This window comes from Haliaeetus albicilla, chromosome 12 (assembly GCF_947461875.1).
Source record: "Haliaeetus albicilla chromosome 12, bHalAlb1.1, whole genome shotgun sequence".
Classification (NCBI taxonomy): Eukaryota; Metazoa; Chordata; class Aves; order Accipitriformes; family Accipitridae; genus Haliaeetus; species Haliaeetus albicilla.
The window spans coordinates 17,412,454-17,436,409 of record NC_091494.1 but is presented as its reverse complement, the minus strand read 5'-3'; the positions used below and the strand labels follow the sequence as shown (position 1 = coordinate 17,436,409).

The window sequence follows — 23,956 nt, the reverse complement described above, 5'->3', positions numbered from 1 at the left end:
AATTAAAAAAAACCCCAAGCCCCGAACGACACGCACACACACCCCAGCGTCTTCTCGGCTAGGCGCTCAGAGCGGCTGGGGGCACGCACCATCTCCTCCCTCCTAGTCCGGAGCACGGCGCATTTTCCACCTGGGTTTGCACAGCGTTACCGATTAACCCGGGGCCGGGCCGGGCCGGGGGCCGCTCCCCACCTCGTCTTCCGCGCTCCCCGCCAAGCAGCGCTCCCTCCTCCCGGTCCCGCTCGGCGCCGCGCTGCGCTGTGCCGCCGGGGGTGTGCTTCGGGGCGCGCTTTGGGGTTGGGCTGGGGGCCCAAATAAATAAATTTAAAAATAAAAAAAAAAAAACAGTGATAACCGAGAACTGCCCCGCCGCCCCGGGGAGCCGGCTGCGCCCCTCACGCCGCGCTGGGCACGTCCCGCGCCGCCTCCGTCGCGGGCGGCCGCCGCGGGGGTGACATTCAGGTTCCCGTCGTCGGAAGGAAGAGCCCCCGTCAGGCGGCAGCGGGGCTCTCTGGCCGCCGCAGCGGCATCCCGCCCGGCGGGGCGCGGGCTGCCGGCTCAGCGCCGCGGGACCGGAGCGGGCCGGGCGGCGGGGAGCCCCCCCTCAGCGCCCGGGCGGCCCTCGGAAAATCAGGGCACGGCCCGGAGGGCTTCCCAGAGCCGCGGGAGGAGCCGGCTCCGCTGGCGGGGGCATCAAAGGGCCTCCATGTTGGGGGGGATTTTCTGGCCACAGAAATGATGCGAAACGGCGACGGGGTGGGGGAAAAAAAAAAGAAAAAATTGAAAATTCAAAAAAAAAAAAAAGAGGAAAAATTAAGAAGAGCGAGAAGTAGAAGGAAAACGATCCTAGCGTCCCATCCCGGCGGAAAGGGTTGCAGCGGCGAGAGCTCTAATTCCCAGGGCCGTGGCGTCTGCGTCCCTTGCAGCGGGGGAAATGCCTCTCTCCTCGCAGCCGCCTTCCCTCGCTCTGCGCTCACCTTGTTATTATTGATGTTCCTCAGCAGCGGCGGCAGCGGCGGCGGCGGCGGCCCCTCCGCCGCCCCGCCCGCGGCCGCCCCGCCCGCGCTGCCCCGGCGCTTGACAGCGGCGGAGCCAATAAAAGCACCCGCCGGCGCTGACCTCCGGCCTGCTCTGGCGTCAATGCAAATCAGACGCCGGGGGCCAATGGCGCGCCCGCGCCGCGGCTCCGCCCGAGCGAGCGAACTTTAAACCGCCGCTCCGCGTGCGCCCGGCCGCCCTGGGCGGCGCCGCCTACCGCGAGGCGGGGGGGGGGGCCGGGCAGAACCCCCTCCCGGGGCGCAGTAGTACGGCCCCAACCGCTTCAGGTGCAATTAGCTTCTTTCTCTTGATTTTAAAAAAAAAGCAACAAAAAACCCGACAAAACCCACCTGTAGAACTCTTGGCCAGCATTGCGTGTGGGGAGGAGAAGCTCGGCTGCCCCGCAGACGCTCGTAGGAAGGGTAACCGCGGTAGGCCTGCCTAGGAAAGCCGGCAACCCGCTTCCCGGCAAGGGCGCTGGGTTCCGTCCTTCAGGAACCGGAACACAGCCACAGCCCGGACTCTGGTGGTGCTTCCCGTCATCTTCCTTTTCAACTCTGGCCATGCCAATTTCTTTGAAAATATTTTTGAAAGCAAAGACTGAAAAGGGCGGATGGTGCTGCTTGGGTAGAGCCAGACCCTAGGGCTCGGAAAATGAACTGCGGGCAGACTTCTTCTGCAACGTGTGTGTAAAATAAGCTGCTTCTGTTTCTATATCACATGGCAGTAACTGTACTTCCATATCCTGTAGATGTGTTGCAAGACTAGATGTCTGTACATACTTCAAGAGAGAAGGGGTACTTAAAGCCGTTTAAAACACCACGCCCAGTGCAAGACAAGTTGCTGCTATGGACAATACGTGTTTCAGAAGTACCAGCTCAGCTTCCACAGCAGACGTACGACACCTTACTCTACCACAGAGCACACGCAACCCAATGGCCTCGTAAGAGCCCCGTTCATGTTCCGCACATGCCTTTCACTTTCCTCACTATGTCCTTTGTAGCTCTGCCAACCTTCACTCTCAGTGACTTGCAGGGGTGCCTCTCCAAGGTACTGCCTCTTTTCATTAGCTGAGGAACAGCTCAGAGGTGAGAGCCGTTTAGGGAAGGCCAGATCAAATTTTAGATTTAGGAGCGTGGAGAAAACCATGACTTTTGTCAATAAGCTCCAGCGTCTGAGCAGGAAAAATGACGTATCACAGGAGAAAACTACTTAAATTACTCCAAATTTGTATCATGAATGCTTTTGTGCTCCCCTGTCAGAATCACACTGTTTCAGAAGAAGCCAATTCAGCGTGAGCACTTCTGTGCATTCAGAACAGTCAGCCTTTGAACAGTACCTTAACTACGCAACAAATGCCATCAGGTCAGAATTAAAAGCAAAATATGCAGGTAACTGATGACTATGACAACAAGAATGGCAAAAAGTAGCTCTTCATTCATATACCTAACAGCATCACTTGAGCACCTTACAAGGACAGGAGATGCAAAGCCAAAAGTCAGTGCTTTTGAGAAATGTCATTTTTCAGGATAACCACAGTACTCACACTGTCAAAATGCTTTTATTTACTTCTCATAATTGCTAGCGTTAAAGGCTAGAAAATCAAGTCTTTCCTTCCCCAATCTCTTTGCTACTGTGCAGTTCCAAGTATAAGCAATAGTCACATAAACTTCGTTCACCTCATTAATTTAGCTGACCTATACAGCCTGTTAGAACCAACAAAAGACACTGGCTTCCTGTGCTCTCATCATTTTGCACGCCCACTTAAGATAAGCACTTAACAATAAATAAAGGGAAAGGCTTAACATACCTGCTTTAAACAGTGGGCACTGTTTGGAGAAGGAACTTGTCCTCATTCTTTTCTTTATGTTAAACGTTATTTACTAGATCCCATTAATAAGAACACACTTAAGAGCAGCTAGAAAGAGGCTGAGTAAGAAGAGAATGCTGCAATTCCTACTTGTGCCATTAACCACAAGTGTGGGCTCTCCTTCAGCCTTAATGTCAGCAAAACTGCTGACAGCACTTTATTTCTGGTGGCATAGGAGGAGTCAGACAGCAAAACTTCATTTTCAGAGCTCCACATTCAGTTTGCAGTGCTGACACCTAGAGTTAAGCTTTCTACTTTGTAAAATGAATGGGTTTGATTTGCACCTACACAAAGACAAAATGTACATTTCACGGTGTCATTTTAAAAAAAAAATCAATATTAAAACCATCTCTGCTTTCCATTTTGGAGGCAAACAAATTCTCATTCAACCAATACTTCAGTTTATCCAAATGACACACAAACAAATACCGAGCAGGGAGAAATGCTTTGTTCAACGTTATATAATAACAGCATGACAAAACAACAAAGTGTATATGCAGATATGACGTGCATGACCTCTTTGCCTTTTTTCAAAAGTTTTTCCACACGAACCCTAGGCAGATTATTTCTGATTATTTCAATCTACGGCCTAACTTCAAACAAAAACAAAAAAAGCCCCCACTTGCAAGTTTTTCAGATGAGAATTCACACTGCCTTGAATGAGAGGATGAGGTGAGCATAGAATGCCTGAATAATCCCTTAGGAGTTTAATAAAAGCCACTGAGAAATCACTAGAGCTGTTGCTACACTGATGAAAATCCAACTAAAGACAAAAATTTCTATTTGAACAAGACACTGGCTTGTTTCTCTTCAATTTGAAAACATTGGTGCTGGTTTTTGTTGCCAATAAAAAGACAGAAGAAGTGAAGACATCAAAATCATTGCCAATGGTAGTCATCTGTCACTACGCTGTATGAACTCTGTGGATAAAGGGGCTTGTTCAGGCTTATTTGCTGAAGTGCACCTCAGGAAATGGTGGGCCCTATTATTAAAAAAAAAAATGAAATAGTGCAAAAGAGCAGAGGAAGAATAGGAGTGTAGACACTGGCAGATTAGGGCTGTGGGGGAAGCGCAAGGTCAGTACAGAGTCAGTAAGTGAGAGGTCAGAAAAGAACTAGCTCTAGGAGACAGCTGGGGAATGAGAAAGGTTATTTATGGAGAATAAGGTTGAATTTCATTCAGGACAGCAGAATAAGAAAGAAACCTAAGAAAGAGCTTGGAATGATTATCATCAGCTTGGTCTGTAGGCAAGTGGGTGCTGTGGAAGATCAAAGTATTTAGAGAAGAAATACATAAGCTTAAAATTTTAAAAGGATTGAAAATTACAGTGTTCAGCCACTTCTCCATGTATCTCATGGACAAATTACATTGGATCTTGCATTTTTTGACAAAAGACTGAACAGCACACTGACTCCCAGATCTCCTCCACTGCTCCCCATCTCTGCTATCTCCCCCCAGATTTCCATAAGCAAAAGCACTTCTCCTTGATGTATCAGCAGCATGCATCCATTTCACACAGCTCTTGACCATTTCCCAGTGCACATTCTAGGAGTTTGTGCATGAGCACTGGGACAATTCACTCCTGTTCGGTCGCACAAAAATGCCTATGAAGGCCCAGAGAAAAAGTTTGGTGCCAAAATCCAATTCTGATAATATTTCAGTACCCAAGACACTGACAGGCAGAATTACGCAGGAGAAATGATGGGCTGACACCTGCATGAGCAACAAACACCAGTGTGCTTTGAAAAAATGTTTGTTCAGCAATGGCAGAGCAAGCCTGCCTGCAGTCCTGTGAGCACAAGGCAGCAATCTTGATATGAGATTACTCTATGTGGTTTTAATTGCTTCTCCCCCCCAGGTCAGCTGTATGTTCCAACTGTGTCTTTTGGCCTTCTGAAAAGTTAGGCAATCCTGCTGGTCTCTAGGCCAGCGAAGGAGGCAGTGGGGAGGAGGTGGAACTGTGAAAAATGTGCCAGCACACAAACAGCTGAATGGACTCTATGCTGCTAACTACTGACACATGCAAGCTGTGACAGAGCTTGTCGCTCCAGCCCCAAGATACTCCAGAAGAGAAAATAGGGACCATATCCTGCCTTAGCCACAAGTTAATATCAGCATTACACCCCATGAGCAGGCCAGGGTACATCTGCGTGTTTGAGTATAAGTGACAGGTACCCTGGAACTGGGCATTTTCAGGTGACACAAGACAAGTGTAAAATTTGTCCTGAGATAGATCATCCCCAGCTCCTGGAATATACAGAAGTACAGTGGGTTTGTTTTCTGCATCACTTTCGTGATGTCCTGAAAAAACCCAAAGCAATCGACAGAAGCGCCGGTCTGAAGGCCTGGCGGGCTGTCTGGCTTGCTGTTGTTGCATAATTGCAATTGCAGAACACAGACAATTGTCTGTACCACTTGGAAACCAGGGCCTTCAAGACAGTCTAAGTCAGCAACTTTTTCAACCCTAGCACCAAAGAAAGACATTTAAGTCTAAAGCTCAGATACTTCATGTATGTACAAGCTTCATTGTCATAACTGGTGTCAAAATGGCTTTTGCAGCTGTAGTGATCAGCAGGATAGACACTATTTCTGGGAGAAAAATGTACGCCCTTCACTGTACCTCCTTTCCACTTTGATTACCCTCTTTGCTGTCCCACAATATGGAAGGCTCTTTCCTAGCCCCATCCAATCCTAAAGATTTGTCTCCCTTTCTTGTATGTATTAGTCTCTCCTGCTTCTTCCTACATTTTCCTCAGATCCTTTTGTTTCCTAAGTACCCCTTTTGTCATCTGCTTTCTCTTGCCATTTCCCCCTATCAGATCAAAATCCTTCACCCAGCTCCGAAGCAATTCTTGCCTCCCATGATCTCCCAAAAGCTCAGTCAGCCCCCTTAAATCTCCCACAACAGCCCCCCATTTTTTCTGGTTTCACAATTGTCCATCTGTCCAACACTTCTCAAGTATCCTCCAGCAATATACCTTCTCTACTTTGTTTTTTGTAGGCTCTCCCCAAATCTCCCAAGAGCAGCACCTGCTTGCATAGCAGGTGCAGACCGAAGGTGACCAGATCTCTCTGTCACCCAACATCAATGACTGGACATGGGGCTTCTGATGCTGCTGGCGCACAGCAGCCTTAGCTGAAGCCTGACTTCAGTGGAGCAAGGCATATGCAGGGAAAAGGGGTGAAAGCACAGTCTCCCTGCATCTCCTCTGCTGCAAAGGAAGCTGACTCTGGATCTGGGGGCTGATGAGACTGACATCCACAGCACTGCTGATCTCTCTAGGCACTGTGGATACAGATCCTTGGACTGATCTGGGGCCAGAGCAGATTACAGAGCCCTTACCACTATCTTAAAGTCTCACAGGTTTTCCTCTCCCTCCCAGTCCTCTCTTCCCTAGTGCCCAAGTCCTCACCACCTAGAGGAGACCACCACCTAAGCCTTGTCTTTCCAATCCCTGAGCGCGGGAGCCCTACACAGCCCGGGGAATGCAGCACCCATGGGATGCAGGAGGCTGCACTGTAACACCCAGCTGCTCTGCCAGCGCCAACCCCAGAGCTCAGCGGGAAGGAGGAGTGCTCTGTGAGCTGCTGCTGCCAAAGCAACAGCTCCCACCGTCTGGCCTCGCCTCGAGTCAGCCAAAAATTTGTGGGGAAGGGAGGAACAAAGCACTGTCGTCCCCACCCACTCCCCTATAATTATCCTGTGCTTCCCAAGCAGGATTATCTATCTGGATACACAGTGCCATGCAGCCAGCTGTGACCATAGAGAATTAGTTGTTCCCCTCTTGGAGAATTTTCCCTTCTTTCTTCCTAAGTATTTTTAAGCTAACTTAGATTCATTTAGTACACAACCCTTTCAGTTTGTGATTTACTAAACCAAGGATGAGAACTGGTCCTTCTAGAAAACTGATCCTGCTTAGGTGGCATAGTATACCCAATTCTTAGACCCTACAGGCCTTGCTGCCTATTGTCCCTCTGCTTCACTAGGGTATTGGATCCCCCCTCTTAGCTAGCCAGCCTCTGGCCCAGCCCAAGAGTGACCCCAGCCTCAGGACCCTTCAGACTCATAAATTGGTTCCTAATGCCATAACCCCTGTATCACATTGTGGCCTGCCTGGATCCAGTAAGAGAAAGCAAAAGAAAAATCAGTAAAAGAAACAAGCAACCTGGCTCCTCCATCAATAAGTCGGTTTTCTTTGGTCATCAAAGCTGGAAGGACAAGCTCTTAGTCTTTGTCGGCCTACCCCAGCAGCTAAAAGATCAGTCCAGACTAATGAGGGAAGACTCACTCAAGACAAGCTTTTCAAAACCACACTTTCTCTCCCTGACTCTGTCCCCATCTCCCCTCTCCCAGGTCCCCACTGCCTCCTGACCAGCAGCTGCTTTCTCACTTGCTCCTGGTTAACCAGCAGTGCTGGTGGCCAGTAGCCTTCCTTCTTGGGCCAGCCTCCTTAACCTTTCCCAGAGACAGACGGAATAAGAGTGGCAAAGAGAACAACAAAATACAGAGCTAGAAACTCATCCCTGCAGTATGGCAGCAGCAGGAGCTGAAAAACTCTCTAAAATTCCACTTTAAGACAGGCTGTACACCTGCAAAATAGACAGCTTTAACAGCAGCTGAATTTATTATTTAAGGAACAGATCCATCGTCCATGGCCGTACTCAGCAGTAATTTATTATACATCCACAATAGCAAAAAATCCCATGTACTGGCTGTGAGATTTATGTTCCTAGATCACTCAAACATCTGAAAAATTCATGCTACAAACATGCCTGAATATAAGACAGGGAACTGCACCTCATCTGAATACTTGTTATTCTCATGTACATTTCCTTTCCTTGGGCCAAACCAATACCTTTAAATACACTCAATCATATCCAACTATGTACAATCCTCCCCTGATATTAGGTCTTTCTGTGGCGCAAGGTAGTATCCTTACATATGCAAGAAGCTGAACCCTTAAGCAACCAAGAAAAGCATACCTTACCATCAAACAGATAACCCAGAGATGGTTGTGCAATTTATTACTCTCTCCAAATGTACCCCTTTTTCCAGGAATGCTTCACATCCAGTTCTTACATTGCAATCAGGCTCTGTGAGTAATGTTTCATTCATGATTCATACTATTTTTCCAACTGTATTCTTGTTTCTGTAAGCTCCCATCAGGGAAGTTGCATTCCCTGCCACTTGCCTGCAAGCAGCTCTGCGTGCAGACAGCTGTGAGGAGGAATGTACAAGAATCCGACCTCTGCGGTGCCATGGCACAGTGCTCATAGATCATGAGTCTTGTAAACTCCATTTTACAGCTGTCTGCACATGCAGCTGAGCAGCAGGAAAAGCAACACCACAAGAATTGCAAGAGGAGATGACAATTTGGGGAAAAGATAAGGAGAAACCACACGGAGGGCAGGTGGAGAAACCAGACCATGTAAGTTTTCTGGGGATAGCTATTTAAAAAAAAAAGGGGGGGGGGGGGAGAAATTCAGGATGCGTCGGGGAGATAAATCTTCCGAGTTTTTGAAATGGGGAAGGCAGCCGTTGCAGGCTCACTCACCAGAGCCCTAACAAACATAAATCTTACCCACATGGGCACCATCCTTCCCAACATGCTTGCCAGGGGTGGCTGTAGCACAGCTATCACGGAACAATCTGTCATATTAAGCAGAACAGCACTTGGCAGTTTCTGTGAATTATGGTTACAGCCAGCACAGCTGGGTGCTGCAGGGGTTGACAGGCTCTGTAACACAGTCACAATAGCAAGCGCTATAAAAAAATTTTCACCAAAATGGTTCAGGAATGGAGCTGCAAAATAGTTCTAAAACATGTCCTTTAAACTCCTGAAAGACTTTCAAACAGATGGGGTGGGGGGTGATCTGACGAACTGGGGGAAGCTGATCTCATGGTGTACATCCACCTTGGCAACACCTCCTGGGTCTGCACTTACCGTGCCCATGTTGGTGGGCTCCTCATGCTCAGTCTAGAGGCTTTTTAATCTCCTCTTACTTGAAATAAGATGTGGCGCTTTGTCTCCCTGATACACCTCCACTCCGGGGCACAGTTCTCTGCTTCCTATACCTTATACCTTTGCAGAAATGAGACCTCACACTTCCGTGGCCACAGATAACCAAGAGCAGTGCCACTCCTTCCCTTATCTCTCTCATGCCCCAAGTTCTAAACACGCCTTTTCACACAGCCCAAATCTGGTTTACATTTCTGGTTTGGGGGAGTTTCAGGGGAAACCAGTACACACATTAGCCTTACAAAGAATTAAAATAACCAAGCCAGAACAATCACTCTTAAATTCACTGCCACAAGAAGTATACCAAACTGGACAAAACAAGTAAACATTTGTTCATCTCCTTGCACTCTCAGGAGTTTGTTAGGCAAGCATCAGAGTCATTTGAGAAGGTCATCCCATACACAAGACATCTCTTTAGACCCACATGCAGACCATTTCCCTCTTGGTCAGCCAGTATAAACACCTAAAAATCACATCTTCCTTTTGACAGTCATGGGCACCAAAAGAAATAACCACTTTTTCAGCAAGAGCTCTGAGTCCCTGAGAGCTTCAAAATCTGACCTAAAGCAATTATCCTTTTAAAAGGAAACTAAGTTAGTAGCTGTCCATTTCACAGATTCACATGGGAAAAGCCATGTGGCCTCTTGAGAGAGAGGAGTAAAGCGAGAAGGAAAAAGAGAGTATGTCTACTACATAAGATGCTTACTAAAATGCTTGAAATAACCTCACTACAAAAACTTTCTTCAAACACACCCATGGTTGTCTCAGCAGGAACAGCAAATCCAAGCAAAATCAGTTTTCCACTGGGGAGAAACACAGGTACTCAAGAAAAATACTACAAGAGGTAACAGTCTAAATTCAGCTTACTCTCAGCGGGTTGAGAGTGCATGGAGACCTGTGCTGCACAGAGGCAGGCAGCAATCGCAGCTGCGTGGCACTCAGCTGTTGCTGGTTACCCAGACGCTTGTTTACGGTTAGCGTGGGGTGTTATTCCCCACTTGCTGCACCGGGAGTTGCCATCTTACTTGCTCACTTTTCAGGCGGTGCCCTGTCTAGCCCATACATCATGCACAGGTGGGCAAACCTTCCTGGGGCCTCTGCCCCCACTCACTCTCCCCCATTCAGGGGGGATCTCTAGGAAGCTCTGGGAGGGGGACATTGTGAAACACTTGCCCTCTCTTGCAGGTTTCCCCAAAAAACAGCAGCAGATTAGCCTGAACTCATACCTGCCACTGACTAAGCAAGGGGCCATTCAGCTCTCTACTGAACACCCCGAGGAGATGGAGAGAGAAGAGACATTAACAAGTCTCTCACACCCACAATTAATTTAGTGTCTAGGCAGGAGCTCAGGCCCAATTTTGCTCCTACCTTGGATCAGCAGCAATGACAGGATGCAGGACCAGGCCTCATTCCCAAACAGTATTTCACTTTTGATTTTTAAAGTGCTTGCTCATTTACCAAAAAAAGCTGGAGGCATCTCACTGCTGAAACTATGCATCCAGCTGCGAGGTATTTCACTGATTATGTAACAGATGATCAAAAAGAAAAACAAATTAAAGAAGAAAAAAGCAATATAGCAAATTCCATCCCTCATAGCCTTTCTGTTCAAGTTTTTATTAACATTATAAGCTAAATAACAGGAAAAAGTTAGTATACAAGGGCTGTTTGGAAGTGCTGTGCTTGGAGAGAGACTGTAGGTGTACATGTTAAGTATAACACATCGGTTTCTTTCATGCAGATGCTGCTTTTACAAAACAGAGAAATGCGAAATTTTCCCGACTGGCAGCACAAGTTGCTTCACATTTAAGAATGGAAAAAAGGCACTATAGTGATAGAGATATCCATCACTGCACAAATTACACTCAGATAGCAATCACCAGCACACAGGTTTAGATAAGAGGGAGCAGATCCTTTGATTGCATATGCTTTGTAAAACACATTGTTGTTTATTCCTTTGCTGGCTAGCTGTGTTGGCTGTTCCTTAAAGCATGGAAGACAGAAATGAAGTATCACCAAAAGGTGACTCTCTGGGACAGAAAGGACCCTGTGAATGGCCGGCTCTGCCCTGCAGCAGGGCCAGGGCTGCCGGGGCACCCAGTGCAGGGTGGGCAGCTACACCAGGAGGAGCTCAGGGCTCCTCATGAGAGCAGCACAATGGCATCACCTCACTGCAGCCCTTAATAGCTTGTTGATCCAAGCCTCAGTCACAGGGTTTTAGTGCTGGTCAAACAGAAGGAGACACTTTTTCACCACAAGATGGTTTTCCAAGAAAACTCAGACTTTTTCATACCTGCTGATTTCTTATCTCCAATGCAGGGAGGTTAGTACTCAGAATCCCTCTTGAAGGTCTCCTTTGTGGTCACGACATGGCACTTAGGCAAACTGAGATAATTTTAAATCAGATTTGCTTTTCTTTATTTGGCTGTTTATTGGTAGTGTTGCATTTTCATTAGTACAGAGAACTCCATTAGATGAGCCACCTTCACTTTTGCTCACTGCCTTTAGTTTCAGTTCCTTGTACATTAGCACAATGCTGCAACACTCATCTTAACACAGCATTAGCCACATTTTTAAAAGCTTCCTGCTAGTCCTAAAAAAATTGCCCATTAGAGGAAAAGATGGATGTGCTAAATGTCCCAGAATTGTTTAGGACAATCTGCTAGGGATACAGTCTTGGAAATTATACTTCAATGTCATTGCAGGTGATAATGTAGTTTAGCTATTTCTAAGCAACCAGGCTGCCTTTAGATGTTGCTCTTCAGGTGTGTGAACATCATTATGATCTCCAGCCCACAGCAGAAGCATTCTTTGAATTCTCCTTCTTCTCTGTCAAACACTAATCATTTCTGCTTTATATTAGACTTTTTGTGGATGCCACTAATTCATATTCAACAGTTGATTACAGCAAGATGCAGTTGGGCTGCACAGCTATACTGCTCCGGTACCAAGCAGAATAGATTGCATGCTCTCACAGCGACTCCTGGGGATGCCTGAACACACCAAGCCATCCCAAAGCATGCCAAGTAACTCCTCGCCTCATGTCTCAGAAGTATTAGGCTATTAATCGAAAATATTTTGTAAGCACTTTCCCACATGTACCTAAATATTGACCTATATGAGGAATACATAAACACTCAACAATGAGGGCAGCTGGTTTTCTCCCTTTTTAGGATCTCTACTTTTATCTTGTTGGTTGTTTTTTTTTAACTTTTCTCACCATTTTGCCACATGACATTTTTTATTATCTTAGTGACCTATTGATAACGTCAACACTTTAAGAATTACAATTATACTTTCCCATCTGAGGCACTTATCTGATGCTGCTATTTGAGCTGCCCTAATTAGGGAAGATTGATCCCACATTTATCCCAGCATAGCATTTTATGTTAGATCCTTGTATTGGCACAGGGTTGTGCTGGCAGCGCCTGGGCTCTCCCGGGCTGCCCGGAGGCTCTGGGGACAAAGTATATCAACCTTTCCAATTGGATTTTCTGAATTTGCTGTGCCTGCTCCCACGCAATGAACTTAACAGACAAAGAACTGAAGCAGAGATGAAGACTGTGAAAATTTTAAGAGGAAGAGAAAGTAAATTAAGCAGGGACCTTGCTAGACACAGACTGATGCAGGAATAAAAACTCTTTGTAGTGCTGTAGATTTCAGACAAAACCTAAATACCCAGACCGGCTTCCTGTCAGAGTATAAACTGCACGTACTTTGGCCATTTTCTCATCAGTTTAAAGCCAGCATCATATTTGTTACAATGACAGCGTATTTACTAATGAAAGCACTCTGAAAGACATTTTGGGAACAGAAACAGAATTTTATCAGACTGAATTCACATTGCACAAGCACTGGTCTTTAAATACAGTTGTCTGTGCCCCCTGCATTATTGAAATAAATCTGAGGTAGCTCCCATACTACAGCCTTAAAAAAAGGCAGGAATTACCCAGTTCATCCTCCACTGCAGGAGAATGTGAACTTCTGACAAAAACTTTACTTTTGTTGCTCTGCCAAGTGCTAGGCCCAGAACTTGGGAGGATTAATAACAGGAACAGGCTGGAGACACGTGATTTAGCTAGCCTTGTTTGCAGTTCGGCTCTTTAGCAAGGTACAGCCTGACCTTAGGTGACTGTGGCTAAAAGGAACAATTATGGAGCTCAGCAGTGGAAAAAAAAAGTAAAACAAAAACAGACAGACGGGAGCCATATAACTAAAAGAATTTAAAGTGTTCAGCTAAATTATGCACATTAGAATACACTGCATCCAAGCTTTGTTAACCACTTCAGTGAAAAAAGAACTCCAGAAGAGATTACAGAAACTTTGGATTTCTTCTTGAACAGTTGCTATACTGCTTTTTTTTATCTCTTGAGCAGCAAATAAAAGTAAACTTTCATTTATCTGAAGTTATATGGCCTTATCACAGTGGATATCATAGTGGAACACATCATAAATGTTGGTTGATTTATGATTCTAATTCCTTACAGATGGGAAAACATAAATTGAGTGACTTGCCTTAAATCACCTAGGAAGTATTTGTCATTGCCTAGAAGTAAGGCTGTAATCTGACCCCCTTCGCCACAGCATTCACCTTTCGAAACTTCAGTGGTTTCTGGGAAAACGTATATTTAAGATAGTTAATACAGCCAAGTGAAATTCTGTATTTCTTAAGTACTTCTAACATAACCTACGATTTTGCAGTAAAGCTCTGCCTCTCCTAGAGTTAGCACATCTTGGTCAGCACCAGCGAAAAACTGCTTGGTGTCAACCACAGGCTTGAACTGTCTAATGATCACCTAAAAGGCTTTAAGCAGAACAACCTTCTGACACTTATTTAAGATCGCGCTTCTCTGAAGGCCAATATATCATGAAAACACTAGTAACAGTGAATGAAGTGAGATGGGGGTTAGTGTAGCAGGTGTGCCCCTAGAAAGGAATGCCTCCCAGCTTTCTTACAAATGGGAACCACTGCAGAGAAAGGAGCTGGTACACTGGGGAGACATGTACAGTGAGTTTACTCAGTTTCTGACTTGTATGTGGGGAATAACAGGACACTTGAGGAAGCTCAGAAACCCGCAGAGAACCTCTCCACAGCTGTACAAGGAAACATTTCTCATCCCCATCTATTTTTTTAACTCTGCTGGTTTAAAAGACTTCCTAATTCTTGTTGGAGCATGGAACTGTTGGCATTTTCTGCATAACAGCTGGATTCCCGTTCAAGAAGGACTTTGAGGGCAGGATTTCTGGCAAGATGAGCAGCAGGCACAGGGGTGTGTTGGTGTGCTCTCTCCCAGCCAGCTTATGGCTCTCTGCAGCCAAACCGCCTGGAGCACTTGGGTGCTGGTACCCAGACAAGGAGCTCTAGGATTAGAAGCAACTCCACTGAAGCCCTTGGAGATGATTTTGGTCCCTATGTGATGTCTTTCAAATGTTGTTTGTGGGCACAGAAAAACACCAGAGGCATGTCTTTGGGATATAGTCATCAAAACGCAGGCATCTTGGGACACTCGTGAATGCCCGCTGCAAGCCACAGAACATAGGCCTGCCGCCTGCTGATCTGCTTTGGAGAAAATTGCTAGGGTTGAGGGAATTTATTTTGTTCTGTACTTCAAGGGCCTCCTGTGGCCAGACAGACGGGACGGATGCAGCTGGAGCACTCCCTCCCCTTCCTGGTGCAGAGTGGAGCCGGGAGGGCTGAGCGTGGCTTTCCAGCCTCCTGGGATGGCTTGCTGCACTGCCCTGGACGCGGCGTTCAGGGGGACAATCCCCAACCCTTCCACATCCCGGCCAGCCAGTCAGGGAACTGGTGGGTGGCTCCCACAGCCATCAACCTCCCTTAATTCTTCCCACTTAAAGCAGCTGGTTAGTCCTCTTTTAAAGTGTGTTTCCAGAGTATTGAGTTGTATGAGTTTAAAATCAGGCTTAGCTAGCCAGGGTGGATGGACCCCAGCAAAGAGCTTTTAAGCCTCCTCTGTGCGCACACCTGGTATTTTAGGGGAACACGTTAGAACATGACAATAGCTCCTTGCACTAGTACAACAGGTTACTGACTGCAATTCTCTACAAAGACAATAGATTCATGTAACCACAAAATTTAACATGTTTCTAAAAAGATTTAGTGTTACCTACAAAGACAGGACAACGCTGTGTATTAGCTGGGGCTGGGAACCTGATTTCACTGGTGCATGGCTGCCTCCTCATGTAACTGCGGCTGCGGTGGAGGTCAGCTCATCCTCTTGGATATCCATGCTGTCTGTCAGACAAGCGAGTACTGTGACCTGATCCAGCCTATCAAGTACCAATGCCAAACAGGAGATACAAGGCAAAGGGCTTCCATATAAGGGGAGAAAGGAGGCAGAAGAGTTTAGAAGAAAAAGAAGGATCAGAAGGAAAATTTTGTAGTGCGATTCAACTCTCATCAACACAGCCTGCACGGTGCCGCCTTTGGCCCATTATCCCATAGTATAAGAACAAAGCTAGATCCAAAAAGACAATTAAAAGGAAACCATACTATCTGGACAGGACGTCTCTTCTTACGATTAACCTTTAGAAACCAGAATAATTTATCATTGAAGTAAAAAGTATAGTGAAACCCCAAAAGCATTCACGTGAACCAGGAGTAGTCTCTGGCAGATGTGCTGGCTACAGGAAAACATTCAAGCTACGTACAGTAGATGATCAGTGTCTGGACACATTATCGGTTTTTTAAATATATGTTGTACCTTAAACAAAAAGGAAAATCGTATGAGATGATGCTTGAATGCCCATTGGAGTTTGCCCTGAGACAGCTCTGTGAACCATGCAATGAAGGAATCACCACAGTTAGTCCAGTTTTAGGGAGTTCATTAGTAAATTGGAACAAGCAAGGTTATGGAACAGAATAGTCTATGAGCTTGGGATCTCTTCATAGAAAACACGAGCTCTTTTTTACTGTAAATAGTGTGATGCTTGTCTGAGCAGTGGCTTACTGCAGAGCACTGTCTCATTAGCTCACCTCTGAGCATAACAGGTAGTTGTCACTTACATGGAAATGAAAACAGAAGTTAATGAACTAATTAATTTGCTCAGTGTTTAAAAATCCCTCTCTCCTATCCTCCTCTGCCCATGACTCCTAAGTAAACTATGTAGAATGGGGTCTGATTCCCCTGCGTCTCAGACTTTGAGTATATACACAGTGCTCCCTCTTCATATGGTTATCTTTGATGTAAAGCCACGGTGTGCTGGCTACTAACTCTACCTAAATCCATTATAGGCACCCTTTGTATAATATGCACCTTGCTTTAGCGTGCAAAACATTTGGTTCCCAAAAACACGATAGGATGGCTAGAGTAACCACTAACCAGACATGCTGGAATGCCTGAAAGTGTCCAAGATTAGTCATTTGGCAGCAATCCTGGGGAAATGTAGCTTTACGTATCCCACTCTGGACAGAAAGGTTTAGAGCTTGGGGCTTTCTGGCAGGCCTGAACCCAACTCCTTCCCTTGCAGCATACAGTGTAGCTTAGATCAGCCGTGACTATGACAGCTAGAGCTAGGAGGCAATTGCCATGAAAACCTGGATCATTCACTTTGTCAAATCTGTGTCCAGCATATTCTTTTCTTCACGAAAAGAAGAAACCCCCCCAAACCCCAAACCCTTTCCTATGTTTGGCCTTGATATTTTTTCTTCTGGATAATTTCAGCTTCTGTGTTTGTCAGCTGGAAAGAAAATGCATGTGTCGTATACACATCGATCAGAAATCTGGTGGGTGTTTGTATATTATACAACAGATCAAAGGTCGGAGAAATTTCATTCTAATTTGAGGGCAACAAACCAAGGTTACTGAAGACCAGCATGCATGCTCATCAGCTATACAAATCAAGGCAAATGCAAGATGGCATTTAGGTGCTACAGAGCTGGCAGGACTGAGAAGCAGCAACACTTCTTTGGTCACTGAAGCTCGATGCAGGACTTGCGCAGACACATCTTATAAGAAAGGCTGGCACCTGCACCTCACTGCACTTTTAACAAGGGATCCAGTTCCCCTACATGTAAAGTAACGTAACCGATTTCTTATGCCACATCCACACCAGGCAAGAATGCACAGCGCAGAGCCTGTGCCATCACTTTGAGCAAGCCAGCACATCCAAACCGGCAGCCAAGCGCTGCACAGAGATGGCTCAGGAATAACTCACAAGCAGCACAGCTGGAGCAGTGTGGCCTGGCTCCTAGGCTTGGTGTGCCTGACTCTCAAAAGGACCAGTTTGCTTGAGCTTAGTGCTGAGCTGAGACAGAATTAGTCCCACCGGTTCAGGAGCTGCCATGCTCACCATGAGACCACAGACCTGGGCATCATGCTGTTGTGTGAGGCTGCCATGGCCCCAGCATTTCTGCTCAGAGCTGCAGAAAATAAACCAGTTAAAACATGCAGAAACTGGCAGCTGTCTTTGTGTTTTTCACGTATTAAACTGCAGAACTGGCGCCAAGTGCTCCCGCACTCAGGACGGCACAGATGATATTGCTCCTTCAATGTATGACATTCATGTAGCATTCCAACAACGAAAGAAACCAGCACAACTGAATGGATGAATGGAAAAACGAATTGCTTCAAGCTGATTTAAAGGAGATATTTAGTCATGCGTGGGAAGGAAAAAAGAGAATAGGTGACCAAAATAGAATAAAGCAATTGGAAACAGCTGATGTTTGATGAAAAGAAAGATATTTTCTGGGGTGAGAAATTTAAAAGCCTTGAGTATTTTGAAAGGGCAACTTATGCGTGACTTTTTAATCCTTTAAATGGTGCCAGGTTATCCAGAATCTACTCCAGAAAGATTTCCGAAACAGTTTATTCTAGAACTAAGCCAAAACCTTCAGCCAACTCTGGAAAATCTTATGTAGAGTCAGACTAACATTTTGTGAGCTCATATCAATGTTGGAAAATTGCTCCAGCTGAAAGCATGAAGGAATAGTTTTGCAAAGGAACCCCTGAGTTTTAGCCTGGCTTTATGATTTACAATAAGAAAAGGCAGAAAAGGAAACTAAAATCCTTGATAGAAGAAAATAAAAAAAATAGAGGGGCTGAGTTGCATTTTCTGACAGAGCCATTATTGCCTTTCCATTTCATAAAGAGTGGACAAGTTTAATGCTGTACTGGAAGCAAGCGTGGAGGTTTCCTTTACCTGAGCTTTCCATTAGTGTACTTAGCATATTAGACGTGGAAGACAGTCCCTCAGTCCTGCCCACAGCACCTGGACTACAAAAGTGACAAAACCAATTTTATTGCTCCAGCCAGTGTCCAAATCACACCAATTGCCATTAAAAATCTCTGCCAAAATGGCAGCTCAGACAGGGCAGCCACCCCCAACTAGTAGGAACTCAGGTGTCAAATCCCACAGGGCACATGGGTGACACTGTTGTGGGCACCAATAAATGACTTTCCCAATGCAACCTTTTTTTTAGGCTTTGTGTAAACTTTTGGGCATATCCAGGTCTGAGGCATCTTAGTCATTCACGTTTCTGGGGCATCAGCTGCTCTTTATGTGCCATCAGTCCCTCTTTTTTTTTTTTTTTTTTTCCCCCTTTCTCTTTTCTTTTTTTAAACCTGGCAAAAAAAGTTAGTGGATAAATGACAGATACTACTTTGTCCTTTTAGTAAATCATTGGCAGACATGGATCAGCATTCTGAGATGTATGGACATAGGTAGGAAGCCAACCAGACAGTATATTACTACTTTTCATAACCAGTACTGATGTTTTGCTTCCATGAATGTCCATGTCTTTTTAAGTCACAAGTAAGAAGTGTGCTGTAATAAGCAAATATAAAGTCAGACACTTGTGGCTATATAAAGCTATATGGAAGAAGAAAAGAGGACCTATGTGAAATCCATGACATCTGGGAAACACTGTGTATATGGAGTCCAAAGACAGTGTACATTGCCAGCCTGGCAGAGAGGACATAAATATCCCAAACAGAAGCCTAAGAAAATAGAAAATAAGTAAGTATTAAGTTGACCCCCAAAATACAATTTGTGGGGGACCAGATCGATTTGGAAATTCAAGCCAAATTTGGGAAATTATTGTGAACACAGACAAAACATCAAAACATAAATGTATAGAATATTCAAACATGCTTTGAGCAGAGGGGTTGGACTAGATGATCTCCAGAGGTCCCTTCCAACCTCAACTATTCTATGATTCTGTGAAATGTTTTGCTTTGGTATTTTCTAAATGAAATGGTTTGGGTTTGATTTTTTCTTTTCCAAAATGAAAGGGGACAAAAATAAACAGCTTATAAAGCAATGCCAGGCATTCTGTTTGGAACTGAATAAAAACATTTTGCAAAATTTCATTATTTTTCTCCTAAACCCCCTCAATTTTTTCCAGAGGAACCTCTGCTTTTAGTTTCATTACACCTATGTTTATTTTTCAAATTTGAGGGGGACGAGTCAGAGAGCAAACCAAAAAACTCACCATTCATCCAGCTCTGCTCCCAAGCCCTGTTTTCTTATTCACAGGGGAAAAACTGCAAAGATGATAAACCCTTTCAGATGTACCCCAGTTTCTTCAGGGCTGAAGGTGCAGAGCAGGCGTCTCTGCAGCCAACAATAACAAACACTAACGCCAACTCTGTGCGTTTCCATGACCATGGTGCCCCAGAGACCTCCTCTTTCATCCACACGCTCCTCCCCTCCAAAACCACCTCGTCACTGTCTCTCTGAGGTTGGGGAAGGAGGGACAGTTCAGATACACCCATTTCCCAATAGATTTTGTTCCAAGGGGGAAGAAGAAGGAAGAAAGAAAAAAATAAAAAAGTGTTTCTACTTTTTCATTCTTTCCCCACCTTTCTTGTTTCCTCTGGTCTATTTACCCATCCTGTGTGGTTACTGTTGGAAGAGAAACTATGTGGTTAGAGAGCAGAGGGAAGCAGCACAGGGAGCACCGTTGCACAACCAGCAGCTACCAGGATCAAGCTAGCGTCCCCGGGGCTGTACGGGCAAAGCAGAGCAGTATTTTCCTATAAACACTAAAAACACTTCCAGTTAAGCTTGTGCTTGGGCTGGCGTGGGAGTACATGACACTGGCAGATCACCTACACCAGAGACCGACTCGAGTCCATTTGGGGTGGATGACAGCTTCGGCCAACCGCACGCTCGTGGCCAGCACGGCAAAAGGTGCTGCAGATGTTGGTGGGACTGACAGGAGGTTGGAGGGGCACCCCAGGAACATCCCGAGGGCAGAGGGAAGCGGCGTCCGAGCGCCTGCAGGCTTCGTGGCGGCCAGGCATCCTCTCCATGCCACGTGCCTACCTATGTCCCAGGCACGTTCACTAGCACACAGCCCCTCTAGTTGTGCCTGGGACCCCGGCGGGGTGACCCCACAATGCACAGTAGACCTGCTCCACTATGAAAACAGCTCTTGCCAAGGTAGGCAGGGCCCAGGGGACCATTTACCTGTCTTAATACTAAGGGTCTTGGAGTTACCAGCTAAACCTCTGGCTCCTCTTAGTATTTCAGTCTCTGACAGAGCTGGTCAGAATGTTTCCATCCAGCAAACTTCTTCTGAAGAAAAATTATTATTATTATTAAGGCTTCTATTACCCTTATTAAGAAAATGCCCATCCTGTCAATTAAAAAAAAGTAAATTTCAAAATCCCAAATTCTTTTTTGTTTTTGGTTGGTTGTTGCAGGTTTTGTTTTCCCCTTAACTCCATCATCCCACTCTCCTCACCTTCTTTTTGCTACTGTCAGGAACAAAAAGGAAAAGCAAGTGTGCAGAGGGGGCAACAGAGCCCACAAAGTCGCCTTCTGTACTCAAACCAAGCTGTTCCTGGCACTGCAGAATGTTAGTGTGCCACTAGAGAGAAGCTGTTTTGCTGTGCATTCTGCCAAGGGTCCTTATTATAGTCATGTAGGAATTAGCCCATTCAACTCTGAGGCTATGATCACTAGTTGCCTTCTGGCCCATCTAGTCTACAAAGAAAAGCAAGCCAGGGTCTGGCTGTGTGCCCTGAGAAGAGGTATCTGGAAAACTGCTTTCACTTGACTAAGTGGTCAACTCAAATCCTCCATGTGCCCTATTTATTTTAAGGAATAAACGGTTAAGCCTGCGATCAGTACCTGCTACAAGCTATGGCAATTGGTATGCAGTGTGATTCTCTGCACAGGGCTTGTGCGTGCATCAGGGGAAAATGTCAAACCCCCATCACAGTCAGACACCTGCTGCTGGTAAAATACCACTGCCATGCATTTGCGCAATACCACTGTTCCACTTCTTTTACAAAAATAATCTCAGACCTCTGCTGCAAACACAAAGGAGCTTCACCACACCTAGGAGGGAGGTCAGCATTGGTACAAATGGGGGAACAGGCAAGGAGTGAGAAAAATGCCAGCCTTAGGGAGGGGAGGCAGTAAAGCTCGCCTCATCATATCAGTGCTTGTTCACTCACACAGCAACGCTTCAGGATAAAGAAAAGCAAATCTCCATTATAATCTCCCGTTTTTAGACTAGGCTCCTGCATATTAATTCCTATTGATTGACACGTGGAACAGCAGACTTTGATCATCTTGTTAATCAGGTATTCTTGCAGCAATACTTGATGTGGTTTAAATAAGCCAGGTTAAGTCCTTGTGTACACAAGGAAGCTATTATAAGAAAAGGCAATGATGAAACTACTTTTTGCAAGAAGTAACCAGAGATGGAGTGCCTTATATGCTTTAGAAAATTTCACTTAATTTATGTAATTTTTCATGACTTTCTGCTTAGCGTGACATGGTGTTGTCCCCCAGCCATGACCAGCTTGGCTTGAAAGTCAAGGTTTTGCAAGCTGGGCTTGTGAAACCCCCTGAGGCTCTAAGCTTGCAGGGAACTCGGTACCTTCATTTCGAAGGGGTGTCTCCTTTATATAGTGTGTTTTGGTCATTCAAAATACTGACCACTCTTGAAGCTATTGCTTAGATGCACACCAGTTCTTAGCAGACAGGACTGCCGAATTACCGTGGCCCTGTAGCATGCTTCAGAGAAAAAGATCCTTCCTCCCCAAGGCACCAAAGGAGAAGACCCCAGCACTGCCATGAGGGAAGAGCACTGGTACCAAACACGGCTGCCCAGCCCCAGGTAGGCACCTCACTGCATAGCCAACCCCGTTGCCTAACCTCCCAACAGAATTACATTTGCAAAAGCATCTGATTTGCAGAAATACCGATCAGTCCCAGCTCCTACTGATATCAGCAGGGACTACAAGCACTGGGATACTGAAAAATCAGAGCAGTATCACCAGCCCGTGCCACTCTCTCCCCCATTTACGAGTGTGGCTCAGCCTCTTAGGGACTGTAACTGAGTCTTTATGAAGCCCTCGGATAGGTTTTACTGCAAAACAAAGCTAAGAATGAACAGGCATGATTACACCAGGACAATAGCCTAAACTTAACAATCGCTTCCTGTAATTGTGTGAGGCAGCCTGTAGAACGAAGAATCATCTCATGATAAATCCTTGTTGGTCATTTACCATCATCAATCTATACTGTCAGAATGAATTAGGTGCAGAGGAGCATGTTAATTACAATGCATATGACACTCTAGCTTTAATTATCATGACTTCAAAGTAAACAGTGTCAGTTAATCGACCTCAATCACCATAAATGGTTGTTGGAGGAAAGCGCTATTCAGCTGACGGTACTGACGTCCAGCTTGCGGGGTCTGCAGTCACAAGGCTGGCATTATATCATTACTTTTCCAAATTGCTCTCTATTTCTATCCACATTAGTCAGGTCTATGGGACACTTTTTCCGCTGCCTATGACATGCCTTAAATTAGGGGTGACCAATTTTGTCAATATGTAGCAACCTAGCTTTATTTATAGAACACTTCAGATTAAACAGCAAAAGCTCCCACTGTCCTTTTATGCCTTTTCATTTTGCATTTAACAGCTACTTATTCATTTTACTTACCAACTAGGGCTATGTTTTTATAGCTTGTGGTTTCCATTTCAATATTATTTTATGCCATTCTCTGGAGGGCTACGATTATGGAATAAATCTAAACACCTGGACAGTTTGTAAGGCACTGCGAGAGCAGCTAGCAGTGTTGCAAAGGCCCCCAAATCCCATCAGAAAAATGTAGCCCTTTTCTTATTGTAGGACCTGAGATGAAAACTCTCAAACCCCATCAGATGCCTCCTGAGATTCTCCATGTGAATCGCAGCAGGCAGGCTGACCGCTCGTTCTGGCTGTCATCAGCGTTGGGCTCCTGCAGAGGAGAACAGATAAAGTTGTTCTCCGTATCTCCTGCAGACAGGACAAGGGGAAGTGGGTTCACACAGCACAGAGACAGCGTGGTAGGAAGAAACACTCTAATGCTAAAGCTATAAAAGTGTCAGAGCAAGGCTGCCCAGCAAGGCTGTGGGGTCTCCAGTAGCAGAGGCTTTAAGAAGCTGGGGTATCCACTGCAGAGCTCAGGGCTCACGTAGCCTCTGGGGTGCTGGGTGTCACTCTGGCGTATTTCCTGCTGCTTGAAACACCTTGTGAAAAAACACCATCAATTTTCCCTGAAACTAGTGTGCAGAATGCAGAAGCCTGCGAAGATACAAGTAGCCTGTGATATGTCCTGCTTGGCCCTCTCGAGGAGAGCGAACCAAGGAAATAAGGAGTTACAGAAATAAACAAATAAAGTAAAATTAAGGTGGGGAATTTAATCACTCAGGAGACGGGAAATTCAAGGCTATGGTACCCATGGCAACTACTATTTGTCCACAGTGTATGGAACATTAACCTTAACTCCATATGCGGAAACAGAAAAAAATTATGGGACATATCACGTATGAATGCATATTTCATGCAGAGGGTAGTCTGTGAGGGCTACTGTGGAAGCAATAATTAAATTTCCTGACTGCGAAGCAGGTAGGTTCATGCACAAGCAGCCCTTCTGAGACACAAGCTAACGTCACCAGACAGAGCTCCCAGCTCATCCCCACAGTTTAGGCAGCAAAGATTCAAGGTCTTGGTTTGGCCATAGTATCATGTCCTGCCTTATAAGCTTCTGGCTGCTGCTCAGATT

At 45.6% G+C, this 23,956-nt stretch overlaps 1 protein-coding gene across 5 annotated transcripts in view; it reads right to left on the bottom strand.

Annotated features, from left to right (window-relative positions):
* Nucleotides 1–23,956, bottom strand: part of PDE8A (phosphodiesterase 8A) — a 171,981-nt gene that overhangs the window by 142,459 nt on the left and 5,566 nt on the right. The window contains exon 1 of one of the 5 annotated variants that reach the window (XM_069798346.1): nucleotides 978–1,058. The exons of the other annotated variants lie outside the window; for them this stretch is intronic. The gene's annotated coding sequence lies outside the window, so the exon portion shown is untranslated. Of the gene's footprint in view, nucleotides 1–977; nucleotides 1,059–23,956 lie in introns of those variants that run through there. 5 annotated transcript variants of the gene reach the window in all.